The sequence below is a fragment of the Globicephala melas genome, chromosome 10, assembly GCF_963455315.2.
Source record: "Globicephala melas chromosome 10, mGloMel1.2, whole genome shotgun sequence".
NCBI lineage: Eukaryota > Metazoa > Chordata > Mammalia > Artiodactyla > Delphinidae > Globicephala > Globicephala melas.
Window position 1 is genome coordinate 50,517,527 of NC_083323.1, and position 22,529 is coordinate 50,540,055.

A 22,529-nucleotide genomic window follows, 5' to 3' on the forward strand; every position below is an offset into this window, starting at 1 on the left:
CCGAAGGGAAGGGAGATGGATGACACGGGGGACAGGGCCGGGGCGGAGGGGCCCTGCCCGGTTCCCACGATCGATCGGCCAGCTCGAGGGGCCAACGCAGGGTGCGGGCTGGTCCTAGCGTAGGACGTGGAGTGGGTGTGCACACGTGTGCGGAGCTGCGCGGGGAGAGGAGCCGGCCGAGCGCACGTGAGAGAGGAGGCCTGGTGGACTCTGGCTAGGGGCTCGGGGTCAGCTACCAGGAGTGTGGGCGGGACCGAAGGCTGGCGGGGAGGCGGCCGAGGAGCCGCGAACACTACGCCCCTCTTTCAGGGTGGCAGGCGGAATCCCTGCCCCTTCCCGGGCGGCCTGGGGCACGTCGGTGGAAGGAGACTCGGCAGGAATGAGGTTCCGTTTAACCTAGCAGCGCAGGAAGAGCTATTAACTTGTCACTGGCATCTGCTCATTCTTAAAAGAAAAAACCCCGCGAGCCAAGGGACCCCCAGGAGGGAGCGCTGGGGGCGTGGCCGTCGCCCCCTCTGCTCTCAGGGGTTGTTTCCAAAGCTCGCCCGGCCCCGCCCATCCGCTCGACCCCGCCCGCTCAGACTGCGCGGCGTCGGCCAGCGAGCCAATGGGAAGCTCTCAACCTCCAGCCCTGGCTGCAAATCACCGCAGGAAGTGTTAGGCTCGCCTCAGCCCCAGACAAAATCGATTACTTTTCTCCCCTCCGTGGTCCGACTGGGAACCCCAGAAGAACTCGGGTGGATACCTGTCGGTCTGCACTCGGGCCAGGAGAACTAGAGCTGATGGCTCCGGGGGCTCGGGAGGTCTGCTACTTACCTCTTCCTCCAGCCTTGCCGACACGGATAATAACGCGCCCAGTTTGAGGCTCGGAGAGAGGCTCATTAACTAGACACAATAAAGGCTCTCCTGGAGAGGAAGGCGGTCTTCTCAGACCCCGACCCCAGATTATTTCCGATGGGGGTCATCGGATAAATCCACAGGTCACATCTGTTCAAAGGGACCTATTAAAATATTTGTTGACCTAGAGTGAGAGTTACATCTGAGAGGGCGTGTGTGTGTGTAAAATTGGAGGATGCACCCCACCCACCTGCTAAAATGCACACAATGAGAGGATATGAAGGGGTCTTAAATAACTACCAGTTCAAATCCCCCTTCTCCCCCAGTCTTTATGTTTGAATAGTCTCCGCGTGCAAGGTAGAACTTTGGGTTGCAAGGTAGTTGGGAATTCCTGAGATTTAGTGGTTAAAAGCTTTGAAATGGGGGAAATATTACACTGAAAAAATTTGAGCAGCGAAACCAAAAGATGGGAGGGAGGGAGATAACAAAATAGATAATAGAAGACGCTTTAAAAAATATCATCTGTATTCTTCAAGCTCAATAGGCATTCCTAGAGACCTCGGCTTTCTGTGGCTGATTCAGAGCTCAAATCTTTGTCCTTAGGGAGCTGCAGATAAGGGTGTTTTTCTTAGCACTTACATTATATATTTATGTGCTCTTTTGGCTTATTATCTGTTTTCCTTGGTACAACATAAACTCCCCAAAGGCAGGCGGCAATTTTGTTTGTTCGGTCATTGCTGAATCCTCAGTGCCTCTGTGTGTGGACATAGTAGGCACTCAGTAAATGTTTTGCGAATGACAGTTCTCCTAACTTGTCTCTCTGACATCTGTCACCCTCCTTCATTCATCCTTTGAGCTGCCATCAGGGTGATTTGCAAATCCAAATCTTCTTCTCTCCTTGCAGGGGCACATCATGAGGTCCAATCTCCTTAGCATGTATTGCATAGCTGTTGCCCAAATGCCACCCAGCTACCAAGTGGCAGAGCTGAAATTCAAATCTGGCTCTGACTGACTTCAAGCATCCAAACTCTTCAAAAGTGTATTTTTCTTCTTCTTTTTTCCAGAAACATGGGGACTCTTTGGGCTTCCAACACAATGGGCTGTTTCACACTTCTGTGCTTTGACATATGCTGTTCCATCTGCCAGCAATGTTCTTCCACTTCTTCCTTATTCACCTTGTAGCTCCTACTCATCTTTCAAGACCCAACCCAAATGTCACTACCTTTGAACCTTCACTGATCCATCAACCTGAATGAATCGCTCTGTTAGCTGTCCAACCAAAATACTTTACACTGTTTATGTTTTTGCATTATCGCTCAATGTTGTAATTATTTATTTACTTTTTTTTATCCACACAGTGAGTATTCAATCAATGACTATTGAATATTTTAGATACTTAAGAGTCCAGTTTTGATTAACTATACTTGAGATGGATGGATAGCACGTTAAAAATTAGTTTCTTTACCAGCCTAATCTTCAGCTTAGCTGCTCCTAAGTCTCTCTAGACTCATAACTTAATTGGCTAGTTAGAGAATTTAGAAAGTGTAGCATTTAGGAGTTACCTTCAGCTGCTAATGACCGAGACCAGAAATAACATTTGCCAAAACATGACAGAAATTTTTTTTCTCTTGCAGAGACAGTCCAGGGCTAGTATGGTGGCTTCACAGCCATCAGTGACTCTTTTTACATTTTTGTTCAGCAGTGTGAACACACTGATTTGCTTCTGCAACTTTAGTAGAAGGATGATGACAAACTTAGAATTTGTTCAGTTGTTTTCAAAACCCTATGAATCTGTACTCTTTGATCCAAAAGTAATACCAACACTCTGGGCTCTCGCCAGAGAGAAGAATCTTAATTTTAAGTTATTTGCCTCAGCTGAGAGAAGTGATATATGGGGAAGGCTGCCCAGTGGATATGTTATTTAGTGTTTAAAGTGAACCCTCAAATACTGAATTATATTAGCTTAGTCTGCAAAGACTCCCCTTCACTCAAGTCTTGATTTTTATGGAAGGTTATTACAAGAAGGTTATTACAAGCCACCACCATTCATCGTAGGTTGCTTCCATTCCCCAGATTGTTTCATGGTCCATGACGGACACTGGAGCTGTAGCCATCACATCTTTTTTTTAAAGACAGGAAGAAGGAGAAAGGGACATTAGAATCACAGAACAGCTATATAAAGTTCTGTAGATCCTTGGTGCCTCTTGGACTAGATTCTACAAGCTTCTACCACAACACAGCTGGTTAACACTGACTATAATTGGATTAAAGCATTTTGCTACCTGTAGTGGTTATTTTAAAGATTGCTGCAAATCCTTTGCTACTCTTCCCATTGGGTGGTAAAGTGCATGTCCACTTCATGCAAATCTGGGTAACCTTGTTTTGACTAATTAAGTATGGCAGAAGTGATGCTCTGTGACTTTCAAAATTAGATCATAAGAGGCCGTGGAGCATCCCTCTGGCTCTCCCGAGAGGTTTGCTCTAGGTTAAGCCAGTTGCTCTAGAAGAAGTCTGAATATCCTGAGACGGCTATGCTGGAGAGGCCACGTGTAGTCACCATTGGTAGCCCCAGCTGAGCTCTCAACTGAGAAGCAACACCATTGGCCTACCTGTGTTGGATGTCCCAGCTGACATGTCAGTGTGACCACAGGAGAAACCCCAGGGCAGAACCGCCCAGCTGAGCCATGCCCAAATTCCTGACCGACAGAATTGTGAGCAAACTGAAATGGCAGTGCTAAGCTGTTGGGTTTGGGGTTATTTGTTCACAATAGCAGATAGCTGAAACACGACCAGACTGTTCCGATGGAGGTGTGCCAGTCTTTACCAAAGTATTTCCAACAACCCCTCTGGTAGGATCATGTTTACACTCCTAATGATGTATCAGCAGCTCTTTGTATCTCACCGATTATAAATCCAACCATATTTTTGCATAGTTCCTCCAAAACTTTTTCCAGTTTTCTGTATTTCTGAGGCTCTCAGCCTGACAGTTTACCTAAGGAACAAGTAGGTTACAGATGCAACTACCCTTCCTGAATGTTCAATGATATATTACCTATCTCCTTCGGGAGAAAGTTGCCTAGAACAATGTAAGATGGTTTACAGGTTTCACCGACTCTTCATTTTGTGGATAAGAACTGGTTATGAGTCACATGGCATGATTTCAACATAGATTATTAGTTAGTCATGACCTTTTTAAAAAGTTCTCCTTAAAGTCACTATGCTACATAAGTCAGTCCCAAAAGTACACATACTGTGTGATTCCATTTATATGAGGAGGTAGAATAGTCAAATTCATAGAGACAGAAAGTAAAGTGGTGGTTACCAGGGACTAGGGAAGAGAGAAATGGGAAGTTAGTGTTTAATGAAACAGAATTTCAGGTGGAGAAGATGGAAAACTTCTGGCAAATGATGGTGGTGATGGTTGCACAACACTAAACTGTACACTGAAAAATGGTTAAATGATAAATTTTATATTATATACATTTTGCCACAATAAAAAAAATGCAAAATAATTCTCCATTCCAACACCCCCTATAAAAACCAAGACAAGCAGTAACAGTCTCCTGACAGATCAGATAACAGTCCTTTGAGGGGTATAAAACAGGATGATCTCCCTTGTCCTTTAAAAGCCTCCCTGCCATGGTAAATAGGAAGAGAAACCTTTTCCTCTGGTCTGATGGCATTGTTTTATTATCAAGAACCAAAAGTGGCCGCAAAAAAAAAAAGTGGTTGCAGTATCTAACACCTGTCAAAAATAACAGCCTAACCAACTATAATAAAATTAAAGTCCTCGTTTGTGGGAGCTATTCTCAACTCATTCAATTTCATTTTGCAATGAACTTATTCTGGAGTCTCATCAGAAAGCCTCGTCATTCAGTCAGAGGTACTCTGGGAGTCCTACTGATGTTTTCCTCCAGCCACTGTGGGTGATTAGGAAACACCAGCTTTGAAATTTTTTCCATGCCAAAACAGTATGGAGCTCCAGGGACGCAATTAAACATTTGTTCAAGTGCTGGAGCATGTTCAAAGCAACTTCTTAAGGAAAATTTTGGCTCACCCTTGAGGTGCCCCTGCAGCCTACCTCTGAGGAAACCTGGGGTAGTCTTCATCAGTGTGAACACACTGATTTGCTTCTGCAACTTTAGTAGAAGGATGATGACAAACTTAGCATTTGTTCAGTTGTTTTCCAAACCCTATGGATCTGTACTCTATGATCCCAAAGTAATACCAACACCCTGGGCTCTTGCCAGAGAGAAGAATCTTAATTTTAAGTTATTTGGCTCAGCTGAGAGAAGTGATATATGGGGAAGGCTGCCCAGTGGATATGTTATTTAGTGGTTAAAGTGAACCCCCAGGGCTTCGCTGGTGACGCAGTGGTTAAGAATCCGCCTGCCAATGCAGGGGACATGGGTTCGAGTCCTGGTCCAGGAAGATCCCACATGCTGCGGAGCAACTAAGCCCATGCACCACAACTACTGAGCCTGTGCTCTAGAGGCCCTGTGCCACAACTACTGAAGCCCGCATGCCTAGAGCCCATGCTTCGCCACAACAGAAGCCACCGCAATGAGAAGCCCGCGCACTGCAACGAAGAGTAGCCCCCGCTCTCTGCAGCTAGAGAAAAGCCCACGCAGCAACGAAGACCCAACGCAGCCAAAAATAAATAAATCAATTAAAAAAATAAAGTGAACCCCCAAATTCTGAGTTATATTAGCTTAGTCTGCAAAGACTCCCCTTCACTCAAGTCTTGATTTTTATGGAAGGCTATTACAAGAAAGAGGGCTGTGATAGCCTCTTTTCTTTTCTATAAAAGTACTGTTAGGACACTTCCTGTTACGTCCCTTGGTGCCCTTTATGATACTCCACATAGGAAATTTCTTTTAAAATTTAATTTCATTTGAAAATAGTCATTCTTTGCACTTTTCAACAGCAAGATCGGTATCAGGGTTTTTCTCTCTTTACCTTGGCTGCTGAGAAGCTCAGAACCAAATCTGAAGCTTGATTTTAATAATCATGTTCACTCTTAGGGTTGCCTTATTTCAAGTTTCCATTTTTTTCCCTGTTTTTCTATTTCGATTTTACCGATTTATTTGAAATGGGGGTGTTTTCAGTTGTAGACCACCCAGATTCTTTTTGGAAAGAAATAATAAGTAAAACGTACTTAGCTCATAACTCTTAACTCCCTTTGATTGTGTCACCTCAGCTCAGCCTCAATTTACAGGGATTAACCCTCAAAACGAGTGCTTAAGAAACTTAAGGGAAGAAGGTGACGACTTAAGGCTGGTAGGAAACATACCGAAGGTTCTAGAAGAGGCAGTCTGTATGCTAAATCCACATCAGAGACTTTCTTAGAGGGAAATGACCTTTAGTGAATTCCTTCACTTACTTGGAGCCCAAGACAGAACTGAAGTTTGGCCAGACTCAGTTTAATAAAGGACTATCCCTCAGCTGGGAGTAATCCTGCCTCCACTGAATTCCCTAGTACTTTATTTGGAGCCTATCTTGAGGCATTTACACTTTCTACCCCTTGTTACTGTCTAAACTTTCTTCCTATCACTAGACTGGATGATCCATGTGGGTAGGAGCCCTGCATTTGTTCATATTTTATCCCTTTCCCAATTCTTTCTGAACCCTCCTACCAGAAGAGGTTTGTCCAAATATTCCTTGAATGAAAAATCACTCACTCACTCATGAAGTGATGTTCTTTCAAAAGTTGCTCTGTGTGTGTTATTCACTCTTGGGAATCTGCTGCACAGGTTTGTCCCTTTCTCTGTAGTGTCAAACACTGGCTCTTTGCCCAGACAGGATACCAAGATCTAAGAAGCATGTGACATTCCTGGCATTGCTTTGCTCTCCAATGATGGTCGGCCATAAGGTTTCTGATAAGTAAATGGATGTCTCAGTCGGTCCTTTCTATTCCTTCCCCAAATTATCCTGATCATTAATTACACTTTCCAAAATTACTAGGCTTATTTGTCTCGAATGATGGCAATTAGACTTTGGAATACATTCCTAGAAGAAGATGCAATTGAAAAACGAATTTGTATGAGTATGCCATTTGTGATTTTCTTACCAGGGATGAGTTTTTAAAAAATACTAAATAGAAATCTGCTCTAAAGAGATGTTAGCCAACTTCTAATCCGAAGTGCAAAAAAAAAAAAAATCTAGTGGCTGAATTCTTGCCAGGGAAGGAGGGCAGCGGGATGAATTAATAAAGGAAAGTCTGACAAGCCAACCTGTAAGAAAGCACATAGGCATAATGTTATGTTTGTGGGCGGAGGCTGCCGTTCATTACTATTCCTTAGGTATCCTGAATGACCCACGGCTCGGCTTTTGTACTTAGAATAGCTTTTGGGGGACGTCCTCCCCCTTCCGCAGAATCGCAGTTAGCAGCAGCTCGCCGCTGCCTGCTCCCCGCCCCACCGGGTCGCCGGCCAGGCTGCGGCGCCGGTAAAGCCGAGCCCGCGCTCCCCGGGACCGCCCGGCCGCTCGACCGCCCCGACCCCCAGCCGCGCGCGCTCGCGGTCTCCGGCGATCGGGACGCGCCGCCGGAGCCCCTCCGCCAGCTGCCGGCTTCCGGGGGTCTCTGGCCCGCGAACCCGCAGGGACCCCCGCTTCCTGGGACGCGGAAGTCGCGCCCGGGAGCAACCAACGTTTCCATCCCGAGGGCAGTGTTGGGAACCCGCGGACACCATTTCCGGCCTCGGACCGGCGTCGAGCACGGGGGCGGTTGCTCCCCGAAGATGCGCCCCGGGCGCCCACCTAGGGTGGCCTCGCGGTGACGTCGGCTCCCAGGTCTGCGGCGCGCAAGTGCCCACGACCCGGGCGGAGCGAGGGGTGTTCAATTTCTCCCTCCTCGCGGGCGTCCAGGTCCCGGGGTTCCTCTCAGCCACGCGCCGATGCAGGGCGCTTTGACTTTCACCAATTAGGGGCACGTTTAGAGCCGGCATGAGCGTTTAAAATAATAACAATGATAATAACTATTATATTAATTAATTAGTATAATTAATATATTAATATTAATAATAATTATTTTAAGCGTTTCGAAGAGGGAGGAGCCAGAGTGAAAGTGGAGGGTAGGAGGGGAGAAGTGTTAAAATCTCTACCAGACCACGAGAACTCTTAACTGGTTACGAGTTTGTGACAGTTTATTGGCTTTCCCCAAATATCCTCAGATTAGCCTGACAGCTCCTTCCCTAAAAATACCGAGTAAAAGCCCCCGACTCGGGAGCAGTTAAACGGTGTCACTGAATCCAATCTCAGAGCGATTACAGAGTTAATTCACATAATAAGCAAATCATAGAGTTGACAGATTATTATATGAACACGGACAAATTGTTACATAAAATATTTTAATACTGATTGTTTTATTAGTAATGTTAAGCCTCTTCATGGCTGTTTCTGTTTCTCAGGACTGACATGTTAAACAATGCTCCCTGCTAAATAAATAAATCAAAACGGTGTGAACTGTCTCCGTCATTTAACTGTACACTTTCATTAACATTATTAACAAGATTATTGATAATTCTACTGGATATTTAACCCGTATAAGGTTTTTCAGTAGCAAATGTTACCCACAGAGGAAAAAAAAAATGCCAGCTTAAAGTGGACTTGAATAACATCCAGGTGTGAAACAGATCTTTTTGATGTTTAAAGATAACATTAAGGGTTCTTGTATCCTTAGACTATTATGATTTTCCAGTGCACATGCTCCAGCTCTTAAAATCAATTTCAATTATTAATGACAACAACAACAAAAAAGCACAAGGGGTGTAATCATAAGTCAAAACTTAGAAAAATGTTTTGCCTAGCAAAGAAAGGGGAAATGTAATTTATATTTCATTTTATCAAAGAAAGCTCTGTGCAGTTTACTTAGTGCTGTATAATTATGATTTCTAGTTTTAATAGAGACATGTGCATATAAAATCAAAATGATTAATAGGTATTTTGCTGATAAAAAGAAACACAGCAACTCAATCTTTTACATTTCAAGTAAAGCTTCATTGACAAGGAACATTTTAGCTAATGAAAAGTCTTTAAGAACTTAAGTGGGGTGTTATATATCACAGAAGTAAGTGAAAAGTCAAATTTTAAATTCAGCTGGGGTTATCACTTTCTCTCAGAAACTGGAATCTTACCTATAAAATGAAGTGAACTTGGGGAAGGGGTGAAGAAATTGGAAAGAAGAAGAAGGAAACTAAGGAAATTTTAGCTTATGAACATCATAAATACATCAGTAAATCATATACATCTTTTTCTTGTAAAGAATAAACAAAAGGACAACAGTAAAACTTGTTAAAATTTCGTGCAACACAAAGGAAGTGTTCAAGCAACACCATCTATACTGTCCTATCATTCTCTTTCTGGGCACTAATTTAACCAAAAATATGTTTCCTAGTAAAAGGAGCAAGAAATCCAGAGAGACATCACTGAAAAGTGTAGTTTCTTAGGGGGCAGCTTTGCACATTGCAGTATTAGTAGCCTTGAAGGTACTAACTATGGCATGAGGTGGTCATTAGACCAAAAGTCAAATTTGCCTGTATGTTTTAGACAATGGGAACTGGAAGTATTTCAGAGAAGAGCACCACCAGGACTAGAAATTTAAGTTACATCAATTGGAAATATTAAAGGAGTTAAGTTTAAATCCCTGGTAAGGGAAGATTTAGGATGACCAATAATCATATTCAGTTATCTAAGTGTTATCCTAAGGGCACTGGAGTTGGGACATACTAAAAATTTTAGTGAGAAGAAATGAGACTTCAGTGGCAATGGGAGAAATGGGTATTAGTATCTGAAGACTTTCCTAATCTTAAAGTTACTGAACAGTAACAAGTCACTAAGCAATGCATTCCTACGGAGCTATAGCTCAACTACCTGTTTAATGTACCTTAATGTTTAGAATCTTCTAGACTAGCTGGTGAAGAAAGCTGAACTTGGGAGGTCCTTCTGGTCGTTCATTGTGAAGTTCTACATAAAAATAAAACTTGTGCAAAAATATTTCATTAAAATATTATTTTTTTATTGGAGTATATTTGCTTTACAATGTTAGTTTCTACTGTAAAGCAAAGTGAATCAGCTATACATATACATATATCCCCTCTTTTTTGGATTTCCTTCCCAGTTAGGTCACGACAGAACACTGAGTAGAGGTCCCTGTGCTATACAGTAGGTTCTCATTAGTAATCTATTTTATACATAGTATTAATAGTGTATATATGTCAATTCCCATCTCCCAATCCATCCCACCCCCCTCTTCCCCCTTGGTATCCATATGTTTGTTCTCTACGCCTGTGTCTCTATTTCTGCTTTGCAAATAAGATCATCTATACCATCTTTCTAGATTCCACATATATGCGTTATTTTATGATATATTTTTTTCTCTTTCTGACTTACTTCACTCTGTATGACAGTCTCTAGGTCCATCCACGTCTCTACAAATGACCCAATTTCGTTCCTAAGTAATATTCCATTGTATATATGTACCACACCTTCTTTTTCCATTCCTCTGTTGATGGACATTTAGGTTGCTTCCATGTCCTGGCTATTGTAAATAGTGTTGCAATGAACATTGGGGTGCATGTGTCTTTTTTTTTTTTTTTTGAGGTACGCGGGCATCTCACTGTTGTGGCCTCTCCAGTTGCGGAGCACAGGCTCCGGACGCGCAGGCTCAGCGGCCATGGCTCACGGGGCCAGCCGCCCCGCGGCATGTGGGATCTTCCCGGACCGGGGCACGAACCCTTGTCCCCTGCATCGGCAGGCGGACTCTCAACCATTGCGCCACCAGGGAAGCCCACATGTGCCTTTTTGAATTATGGTTTTCTCTGGGTATATGCCCAGTAGTGGGATTGCTGGGTCATATGGAATTCTATTTTTAGTTTTTTAAGGAACCTCCATACTGTTCTCCATAGTGGTTGTATAAATTTACATTCCCACCAACAGTGCAAGAGGATTCCCTTTTCTCCACACCCTCTCCAGCATTTATTGTTTATAGATTTTGAAATGATGGCCATTCTTACTGGTGTGAGGTGATACCTCATTGTAGTTTTGGTTTGCATTTCTCTAATAATTAGTGATGTTGTGCATCTTTTCATGTGTTTGTTGGTCATCTGTATGTCTTCTTTGGAGAAATGTCTATTTAGGTCTTCCTCCCATTTTTTGATTGGGTTGTTTGTTTTTTGACATTGAGCTGTATGAGCTGCTTGTATATTTTGGAGATTAATCCTTTGTCAGTTGCTTCATTTGCAAATATTTTCTCCCATTCTGAAGGTTGTCTTTTCACCTTGTTTATGGGTTCCTTTGCTGTGCAAAAGCTTTTAAGTTTCATTAGGTCCCATTTGTTTATTTTTGTTTTTATTTTCATTACTCTAGGAGGTGGGTCAAAAAGATCTTGCTGTGATTTATGTCAAAGAGTGTTCTGCCTATGTTTTCCTCTAAGAGTTTGATAGTGTCTGGCCTTACATTTAGGTCTTTAATCCATTTCGTGTTTATTTTTGTGTATGGTATTAGGGAGTGTTCTAATTTCATTCTTTTACATGTAGCTGTCCAGTTTTCCCAGCACCACTTATTGAAGAGGCTGTCTTTTTTTCCCTGTAAATTTTTGCCTCCTTTGTCATAGATTAGTTGACCATAGCTTCATATTATTTTTGATGAAACGTTCCTCCTTTGTCATTTTTCCCCCTGTATTCCTACAATTTATTTGAATTTTTATAAGAATAATTATCTACTAGCTTGGACTGACTGCATAAACTCACTGAGTCTCATTTTCTTCCACTATGGTAATAATTCCTATCTCACAAGTTGTCTTGATGATCAAATATGATAATGAAGTAAATTCATGTTTAAAAAGGGTAATTAATATTAAAAGAAACTCCCTACATATTTATATTATGGGTGATGACTTTCTATATTTTTTTCTTGCTGTATTTGGTTGCCTTTTTCCCAAGTGGTTAAAAGATCAAGAGCACAGTTGTCTTTCCTTGTTAGTTGTTTTAGCTGTAATTACATTTTTTTTTTTTTCTTTTGAGAAGTTAAATGAATACCCTAGTGGAGACCTACCTTTATTTAGCATGCCTTAAGGAACAAATTCACCATTAACGGTGAATATCAGAATTCCCTATCGTGGGTCCCAGTGACCTACCCCTGATACAGTGAGTCATGAAGTCCAAGGGTGGGATACAGAAATCCTAGTTTGAAAACGCTCCAAGAAACAAGATGCATGCCCCCAAATCTGAGAACCCCTGTCCCAAGAGTTAAATTCATTGCCTTCTGTCTATAGCCAGATATGCCAGTCATGTTTGTATATTGAGACCACAGAATGATTCTAGCTTATGGCTGTCATCTTCACTCCCTAGCCTTCAGGGAGACTGCAGAGAGCTGATGTCCTCTGTCACTTGTGAGCTAATCTGGCTCACACTCCTTCAAATTCAAAAGGGCTCATAAATGATTGGGTCTCCTAGAGACCTCAGAGCCTAAACTTTAGGATGGGCTTAGAATTTGCATCCATCTCTTTTGACAGTGATCGATGTGTTCTTAATTCTCATGGAATAACAGGTGTCAATTGTGTCTGCCCTGAGCAAACATGGATATAGGGTCAGCCTACCAAACTTAGACCAGACTTTCTGGAATCAGCCTGGAAGCAGCAGAAAAATCTCAGCAAACCCTCCGTAACCAAGGGGCATATCCAATCTCCTTCCTTCCCCCACCCCCAGATCCTGACTCAGAGCTGAAAAACAGGACTTAGGATGCTTTGGGGGGATTGAGAGTGGCCCTGGAATCCAGTCTGGTAGTCCTAAAAAGAGGAATATCTTCCCTGGGGACTCCCCTTTCATCATTCTGTTGGTTGCCAGACAACCGAGAAATGTCACGAGGGTAAGTGTGTCCTGGGGCTCCTGAGCTTCTAAGTCCATGGCCGGCCGTTGTGCACAGCCCCTCCCAGGCAGAGCTCCTCCTGTCGCTGCTGGTGAAATGCAACTTCTCTCTCCATTTGCTGATCACTTCCTCATTTCCCAGTTTTCCCTGAAAAGCTCAAATGTTTTACAGGCCTAATACAATTAACCTTCCCAGATTCTTTCTCTTTCTCTAGGACTTTGTAGTTATGGAATTGCATTAATCTTTTGTTTCCATTCTTTACTATCTGTTGACATTTTCTTCTCTTTACTTTCCTCTTTTCTGTATGATTCTTTCTATCTGGATGCTATGACAGGAAGCCTGACTAGAGGAAGGCCAAAATTAACATATGAGGACCAGATTGAATGAGTAAGAGACAAGGAGATGGTTGAAAACCTTGATGGAGTTTAAAAGATCCTTTAGGAATAGGTATTCAGGATAAAAAAGCAGAGGAAGAACATTGGAATCTCAGTGTTACTTTTGAAAATGTAAGGATTTGTGGTGTGTGTATGTGTGTCACCACAGACTTTATCTTTCCTGAATTCTGAGAGCAGCCAGGAGACTGTAAATAAGCAACATCAATCCCAGCACTTATTTTTGATCATTCAGTGTCAGCAGCAGAGGCGAGAAAATACAAAGTCTGTTGTGTTTTGTAATTTTATTTAAGGACCAAATAACAAGAGGGAGAACGTTCAGTGGTCTCTCATTTAATCTTTATGAAATTTGTTGCTGAAGCTGTTTTCTTAGAACTATTTTAACCTTTTCATATGTATATATTTTCAGTTCCCTGCTGCACTGCTTCTCTATGTCTTATAAAGTAATCCATGAATTTCTCCTCCATTTCTACAGATGAGAAAACTGAACCACCTTTATTTGTAATCCATTTCTGAATTCTCACTAAAGCATGAACCCCTGGACATTATCACAACACTAAACTCCTTGCAAATTACTTCTACCCTTTGACTGAAAAAAGAATGAAAGGAGTCTTAGAAAAATAAGGTTAGCATTTCTAGAAGAACGGCATGAACATTTCATGTAATACAATGTGAAGGCAGGAAAGACCACACCACTGTGGACATCACCGCCATACACAAAACACTTGCCATTTTTATCAAGCTATTCCACAAATTTGGCTTAGTTGGGGGCAAATTCTTGCCCTTTTCAAGGTGAAAGGGAACGATCAAGTTAAAACCATAAAAAATTCCATAGTTTCAGCTTTTGTTTTTAGGATTACTGGAGCTTGAAATAATGAGTTCCAAAATCAAGGGTGCAAATTCTAAGAAAACCAAAACCAAACTAAAAATAATGGAAACAAAAGAAGAGGTTCATCGAACACTACAGCAAGCCACTTCTCCAGTTTTGCAGTTTCACTCCCCTGGAACTTTAAGATTTTACATAGTTATATATCTAGTAAAGGTCAAATCATTCATCTAAGAAAGAATTGTATAATATTAAGAAATGTACAAGAAAACAGTTGACTATCTTACTGAACCAAATGTGAATGTTCAAAGTTTGATCAGATCTCTTACTGAAATTCATTACATTTTTAGAACTCTACATCTATGAAAGCTTTTCCAGGAGAGAAGTTTATATTGTAAAACATTTCATAAAAACAAAGAAACAAACACAACTCTGACCTTTGAAATTACCATGGAAAAGAAATCCAAAATATTGACATAAACTGAGAAACATACTTGGGAATTTAAAAGTTGTTCCTTCTTTGCTTATCGGCTCGCTCCACTTAAATTAACAATGAATGAAATACACTCTGCCTTTTTCCTCAATTAACTTTCCATTCATTTACAAATACAGTGGGCCTGGGCCCTGGAATTAGATCTTTCATTCTTCTTCTTCTTCTTCTTCTTTTTTTTTTTTTTCTCTTAAAGCAAAATCATGTAAATTTTATTTGCCAAATAATATGAGTAAAAGTTTTCATGGCTTTAACACAAGCACATATTAACATTGGTAATATTTTTGTGATCTGAGAAAATAAATAAAATAAACAGATATTAGATCTTTCATTCTTAAGTCTGTGAAAGTTGTTAAACTAATCAAAGAAACAAAACAAAATGTGAAATAGCTCCAAGGAATTAAGGCTGTTCCCTTAAGGTAGAGATGACGTCTCATCACCTACAGTCCTACAAATCCTTGGCATTCTCCAAAAAGTGAAGATTCCCAAATTTAATTTCCCTCTTAACTGACAGTTAACAAATCCCATAAAAAAAGTTAACTGGTAACCACAGGAGGGAGAGAAGGGACAGAGGGAGGGGGGTGTGCATCAGAGCATCAGATTTGGAAGGAGTTAGAGAGCTTTGCGTCCCCATCTAGTTCTTCTGTTTGTAAGGAAGGAACGGTTGTTAATGAAGATCAGACAACGTTAGAAACCAAAATCTCTGTTTGTAGGGTCAAACAACTCATGGGCCTTTTAAATATTTAAAAAACAAAACAAGTTGCACAATCAATGTTATGCTTTAAATAACCTACTTAAATAATCTGAGATGTTTCAGATTTCATTCCACGAAGTAAAATGAAATCCAGAGACATAAGTTTTCATCAAACAATTTGATATGTTTGTAACGTATATATACACTCACAAACAATAAGCGCATACACAGACGTCTGACTTTCAAGGTTTTAAGATTACATGCACCTGAGTCATTAAATTAGAGGAAGTGCTACAGGTCTGTTTTAATAGAACATGAAATAAAATCTTTATATACTTCAAGGGGTTAGGATTACTAGCATAGAAATGGGTAAATAAAAGCTTAAATCTCCTCTGATCACACTATGTCATCATTCTAAAGGCTCTACGTGTTTTCCTTGGAGAGTTAGTAGAGTAGACCATAAGCCCTTCCTGGAACCATGGGTGTCCCAGTATAATAAAGACAGAGCGGCCTGAGGGGAAACCATGCTTGGCTATTGTAACCACGCTATTTATCACAATAATAAAACTCTGTCGAAAGCAGTGGTCAGGATGATGCATTACATGGCCGAATCATAAAGCATGGTTACCACCAGTACTGAAAAATCTCAAGACTTTGGCCACCTCACAGATTGGCTTGATGTTTGTCCTCTGTGATAGATCCTCTGCACTCCATCAACTGTGTTTACGATATTGCAATTCTCCCTTGTTGTAGATGTCAGGTCAATATACTTGCAATTTTAGGCAATATTTTTTTTTTTTTTGCGGTACGCGGGGCTCTCACTGTTGTGGCCTCTCCCGTTGCGGAGCACAGGCTCCGGGCGCGCAGACTCAGCGGCCATGGCTCACGGACCCAGCCGCTCCGCGGCATGTGGGATCCTCCCGGACCGGGGCACGAACCCGTGTCCCCTGCATCGGCAGGCTGACTCTCAACCACTGCGCCACCAGGGAAGCCCTAGACAATAATTTTAACTTATGCAGTTGACATCTTTGCTCAGTTTAGATTTGTGGGCTGGACCATAGGACTTTCCAGGTGACTGAGTGCCCTCCCTGTCGCTGACCATAGATGGATTTTAATCATAGATTTCAAATACAGCCAGCGGAATACAGAGGGTGTGAGGCCCAGGACCAGATGCACCTCCTGACTCCATAATACCTGCTACAGTCCTTCCCCTTTGCCTCTCTAAATTATTCTTTAGGTCTAGCTTTGCTGTCCCAGAGCTGTGATTTTAAAGATGCTATAGTGTCTTTTCAACTTCCTCCTTTACCTTGTGCCTATCACCTCCACCTTTTTGCCAAGGATTGACATAGGACAGCTTCCTACACTGAAAGAGGGTTTAATGTACAAATAGCTTTCAGTGAGTTAGCATTTAATTGTAATTCACACTGTAATGTAAATGACCTGCACAGAATCCTTTCAGTGTCTGAAAAAGAGAAACAGCATAATGTTAATAGGTGCAGGCATTGTCACGAGCATTTCACAAGTCCTTCATTTACAAGGCCATCCCCATTAAACCACAGCTATCCTCATTTTACAGCTGAAGACAGTGAGGTTTAGAGAAGTGTGAGGAAATTGTTTAAGGGTTACTATAGGACAGAGCCAGGCTTCACCCACATCCACCTGATACAAAATTTTAAGCATTCAGCTCTACTACCTGAAGGAATTTAGCAGTTTGGCCTAGGCCTTTGTTCTCAGCCTCATCGCAGATTGACCCACAGGCATATCACCATTATGCCAATCCTTTATTTCACCAATATCTCTTTTATTGTTTCCCTAAATGCCACCACCTCCCTTCTCATCCTCTGTCTTGTCTGTGAGAACCACCTGTAAGCTCCATTTAGAATCTCTTTACCCAGACTTGTGGACTTTATTCCAGAAGATTGATTTCTTCCCTTTAATTCAAGGTTCTTTTGTTTTAATTGAAGTAGAGTTGATTTACAATGTTTCAGGTGTATAGCAAAGTGATTCAATTATACATATACATTTTTTTTCAGATTCTTTTCTATTACAGGTTATTACAAGATATTGAATATAGTTCCCTGTGCTATATGGTAGGTCCTTGCTGTTTACCTATTTTATATACAGTAGTGTGTACCTGTTAATTCCAAATTCCTAATTTAGCCCTCCCCTTCTCTTTCCCCTTTGGTAACCATAAGTTTGTTTGCTATGTCTGTGAGTCTATTTCTGTTTTATAAATAAGCTCTTCTGTGCCATTTTTTTAGATTCCACATACAAGTGATACCATATGATATTTGTCTTTCTCTGCCTGACTTATTTCACTTAGTATGATAATCTCTAGGTCCATCCATGTTGCCACAAATGGCATTATTTCATTCTTTTTAATGGCTGAGTAATATTCCATTGTGTATATATATATATATATATATATATATATATATATATATACTACATCTTCTTTATCCATTCATCTGTCATTGGACATTTAGGTTGTGTCCATGAATTGGCTATTGTGAATAGTGCTGCTTTGTATGTCAGGGTTCTTAACCTAGGATCTAAGAAAAAAACTTCTGGGGGTAAGGGGCATTAGGATAGGCAAAAGCCTTGAAATTGTAATTTTTCATGTATATAAACAAGTACATTTTTTCAGGAAAAGGAGGGTTCATGGTTTTCATCAGGTTCTCAAGGAATCTGTGACCACAAAATATGAAAACCATGGCTTGATTCAATTTCCAGTGTATAGAGGTGAGAGAGAATGAATTTGCCTAGAAAGTGGAGTTTGGGTGACATCAGAGTAGCGCAAGAAGAATTTACTTTGAACCTCACAAATCTGCCTGATACGTTCTATATGCTCTGTTGTAAAAGTTTTACCCACTGCCCACTATTTGTTAAGGAACTTAGCTCACCGCTCAAAAATCAATCCTCAAGAGAGGCAAATGTTGGTAGAAAGGAAAGTTGCTTTTAATCAGAATGCCAGCAATCTGGGGAGATGGTGGACTCAGTGTCCCCCAAAAACCACCTCTGAAGATTCTGCTCGGCCATGAAAGTTTTTAAAGGCGAAAAGGGAAGTAATCTCAGTTAGCCATTGAGATGGGGGTCAGAGTCATTGCCATCCGCCACTGTATGCAGGCTTGTCAACTTCTTGGGATTTTCCTTTAGATGCTATCTTGTTCACACAGTTTGTTCCTGAGATTACTGAAGGGGAAGCTAGGGAAGAGATCTGCTCAGCTGTTAATTACTTATTTTTCATTTCTAATTCTTTGGTCTATGGAAAGAACCAACAGGTTAGGCAAGGTATTGTGTGACCAAGAGATTTGAATGGTATGCTAAGTCCGCAGATGAGTAGAGCATGGGGGTGCCTGGTTTAAGGTTAGTGACAAGACAACGGGGTGCCTCCTGCAGAGAGCTCTTTCCTGCCGGAAGCTGCTTACATATTTAGTTCTGCACGTCTTATATGTGGAGCATGTAGTAGGCATTCTTGATGCACCACATTCCCAGCTGGTCCTTGGTGGAAGGGGTTCTTGGTTTCAGACTTGACTGCTAGAGCGACAGTGCCCCTGAGCTTCTGGGATGCTCAATAAGCATTTGAGGAAAGTGGGAGAGATGGTGACAAGAGTGGGAGAGTGTGTCTGGTAACTATGAACTATGAAACTCCTTGGGTTCCTGGAGACTCTTCAATAGCCTCGCATTTTATGGTGTGGTTTACTGGGTCATGCAAGGTGAAATTATAAACTGCTGTCTGATGAGACCCAACGCTTTTGATCATGATTAAAGTGTTAGGAGAGTTGAACGTAAGTGAGATTTAATGCAATTTAAGGAAGGTATTTAGCAGTGAGTGGATAAATAGAAAAAGTTTAAGAGGAAAAGTGTACTTTTCAAAAGAGAACATACTCAAATGCAAGGAAAGGAAAGGCTAATGACGAATGATGACAATCCTAATTACTAATAGTTCTAATTACTATTTGGGTGTTAGTAGTTAAAAAGGTTGTAACCACCCAATAACTATGTTTTCTCATTGATGGAGAACACAATGAAATCTTTAAGGAAAATAATTTCCTTCTGAAAAATCATGGTTGTTGATCTGGAGGTGTGGCAGGGAGATGGAGAGAGGAGAGAATCAGAAATGGTAGTAGCCTTGTTCTTTTTTACTAAAAGTAAACGAACAGGTCCAAAGTGGTTTAACATATGCAAGTAAAGCCTCTAGGAGCTGCACTGAAGGTATCAAGGAGCATTGTGACATCTTGCTGGGGAGGCTTTGGGAAGCAGCTGGGCTGGGTCCAAGCAGACGGTCCCAAGCAGACGAAGGAGAGTCAAATTGGGAGGGACGAGGATGCACCATTAAAAGTCCTAAAAAGGAAAGACAGAGAGGATGCCAGGAGACCACGTGTGGGGCATCTTCTGTGCCCCCCTTGGGAGCAGGCAGCACAGAGAAGAAAGTTGGACTCGGAGGTGGATCTTGATCACAAATAAACTGGAAAGAATCTTCAGGATTAAGTTAAAAGAAGACATTCAGCACATGGGAGAGACTAAATGGTTCTTTTAAACCCTGGCTAAGGCCACAAGACAACATGAAACTGTGGTATTAGTCCTTAGTTATATATGGTTTGCATTACCAGATTCTCTGGACACACAAAAGTCATACAAACTCGTTGTAAAATACATTTCACAGTGTGTACAAAACTATACAGAATTATATAAATTCCGGATACAAACTATAACATAAAAGTCTTTTCTGATCCCATTACTTTTTCCAGAGGCAACCAGTGTTAATAGTTCTATATGTATCAAACACTCACATACACATATGCACACAATTTTTTTGTATATATGCCTGTGTATTCTGTGATTTACTAAACAGTGTACTACAATCTTCTCACCATTTTAACTCATATAGATCTGCCTCATGCTATTAATGGTTACAAATGATTTTGAAGTATCAAATATTGTAATTTATTTAGCCATGTCCCCTTGCCAATCCCGTCTTTAGCAGAAATCTCTCAAATGCCCTTTCATTCATGTATTCATTCATTCGTTGGATTCTGAACATCCGCAATCAGTATGGCTTCACGTCAAACATATGGTTAGTACAAAGATGTAAAATCCATGATTTTTACACTCAATACTTAAAATCAAGTGGAGGAGATAAGAACCTAGTTGTATTAATCTAGCTGTAAAATATAAGACAGTTTAAAGCCACATTAAATCCTTTCTGCTCTAGGCAAAGTATTAGTAGGAAGGGAGTCAACGTAAACAAACAAATAACCAATTTGCAGCACTGTATTAATGCTGCACGGGGAGTATAAACTAAGAGCGTCGGGAGTTCAGAAGAGGGAGAGATGGCTTCCAGCAGGGCTTTCCTGCTCCCGTCCCCTCCATGCAGCCCCGCCAGATCAGTCTTCCCGCAGCAGCACTTCGATCATGCCACTGCTCTTCTCATAAACCTCCCGTGACCCTCCATGGCCTGGCCTTTCTTCCCATTTGCTGCAGAAATTACTTCATCCATGTCACTGTACCATTAGAATGGACGTCGTTGTCATAGGGTTGAAAGCAACCCAGAGTTGTTCCAAGACCTGAGTGTGAAACCTGCTTCTGTCACTTCTCAGCTAGGTGACCTTGGGTAATCCATGCAACTTCCCCAGATTCAGCTTCTTCCTTTGTCGACTATTGATATGGCCCATCTCATGGGTTTGGTATAAGAATTAAATGAGATAAGGTGGGTGAAATTTCTTTGTTAACTATCGAGTGTGAGTACAAGATATATACGCGTATGTGATATACAGATTTGCAAAAAAAAATCACGTATTTATAAATATGGCTAGTACTTCTGTATGATATGTCTAAAGGAAGCTTTGATATTTGGTTTAGACTCTGAAGGATTGATGGGATTTTGAGAGGAGAATGGGGGAATGGCATGAGAGTATGTAAAGAGGTTGGAAGGCCCACAGTGTGTTCGGGGAACAGCAAGTCATGACCGGCTCAAGTGTGAGGTTTACCCAGAGGAGAGCAGGAGCTCACGTTGGAAAGAACTGGGATCAGCTCTCGTGGAGGCTCCCAAGGGCTGGGCCACGAGAGGTTTCTGAGCAGAGGAGCGATGTGATCAGTGTTCTGCGGGATGGATCGACAGGAGGGTAGTTAGAGGGAGAGAGGATTGCTGAAAGACTATGGTTAGGCCAGGTGGCAAAAAATAAGCTACTGAGCCAGGATTCTGGCAGAGGAAATGGAGAGGAAGAGATAAGTTAGTGAGATTGCTCAGAAATCATTGGCTGGATTCTTCTTGGTCATTGATGGTACTCTGGGGCGGAGGGAGAAAGATGGATGAAGGAGGTTTTAAGCTTGATGGTGATCTGGGGTTGGGAAATGGGGCCGCTGAACAACAGAGAAAACGGGGGCGGAGGGAAGGTGCATTTCTTTGCCTGGGATACTGTGGTAATGGAAGAGAAAATAGAAAATGTAGCCAGCAGTGATAACTGACCTAGCCAGGGAGGCAGCCGCCTAGGGGCTAGGTAATGCCCCCCAGTTTCTCCCAAACCTCACTGATTCAGAAACCCGATTGAAGCATACATTTGCATTCTCTGTGAACACAAAGTGTACCCAGATAATTAATAGTGAAAACTAGACTTGGGGAGACTCTTAAATCTTAAAGGAACAAACAGTTTTCTAGAACCCACTTATTAGAAACAATTGACTTGATGATTATAATTTATTCTCAACTGTCTCTTCTATTCATGAAAGAGTTTCCTTCAAAGGATTTGGCTTAGAAACTTTATTAATCATGTTTCAATGACGGTATATCCTTAAAAGGAATCCAGATGCATTTCTCTACAAATAGTCTTCAATTCAGACATTTTACCAGTTCAAACCCACTTTGATTTCTAATATGTTTGAATAAATAAGCCTATGCTGCAAAGCTAATCTATTTCCTGAGGATTTGAGGAATAACTTGGAAATCAATTGTGAAGCACTATTTTCTGGGAAAACCCAATACTCTGTAGCCAGATGTCTCCTAAAACACTATAACCAAGAAATATCCTTCATCTGCATTATTCACCAAAGGAAACAGGAATTTCTCCCCATTGTCAAAACTAATAGAAATTTCTCTATTTTATGTGGGTTTACTCCATTTCGTCTTGTGATCTACTATTATCTATACTGAAAGCAGCAACGAAATATAGTTCACCATAAAAATAAGTCACTGAAGTATAAATGAGACCTTGTCATGCAAATAGATTTTCACGTTGGAACAGTAACCAACACAGGGAAAATCAATGGTATAATTCCCAGACGTTAAAAAATGCACAACTTCATATTGTCTCATTTATTCCAAAGACCTATATATTTTGAATTTTATTTATTTATTTTTGGCTGCGTTGAGTGTTCATTGCTCCGTGCGGGCTTTCTCTAGCTGCAGCGAGCAGGGGCTACTCTTCG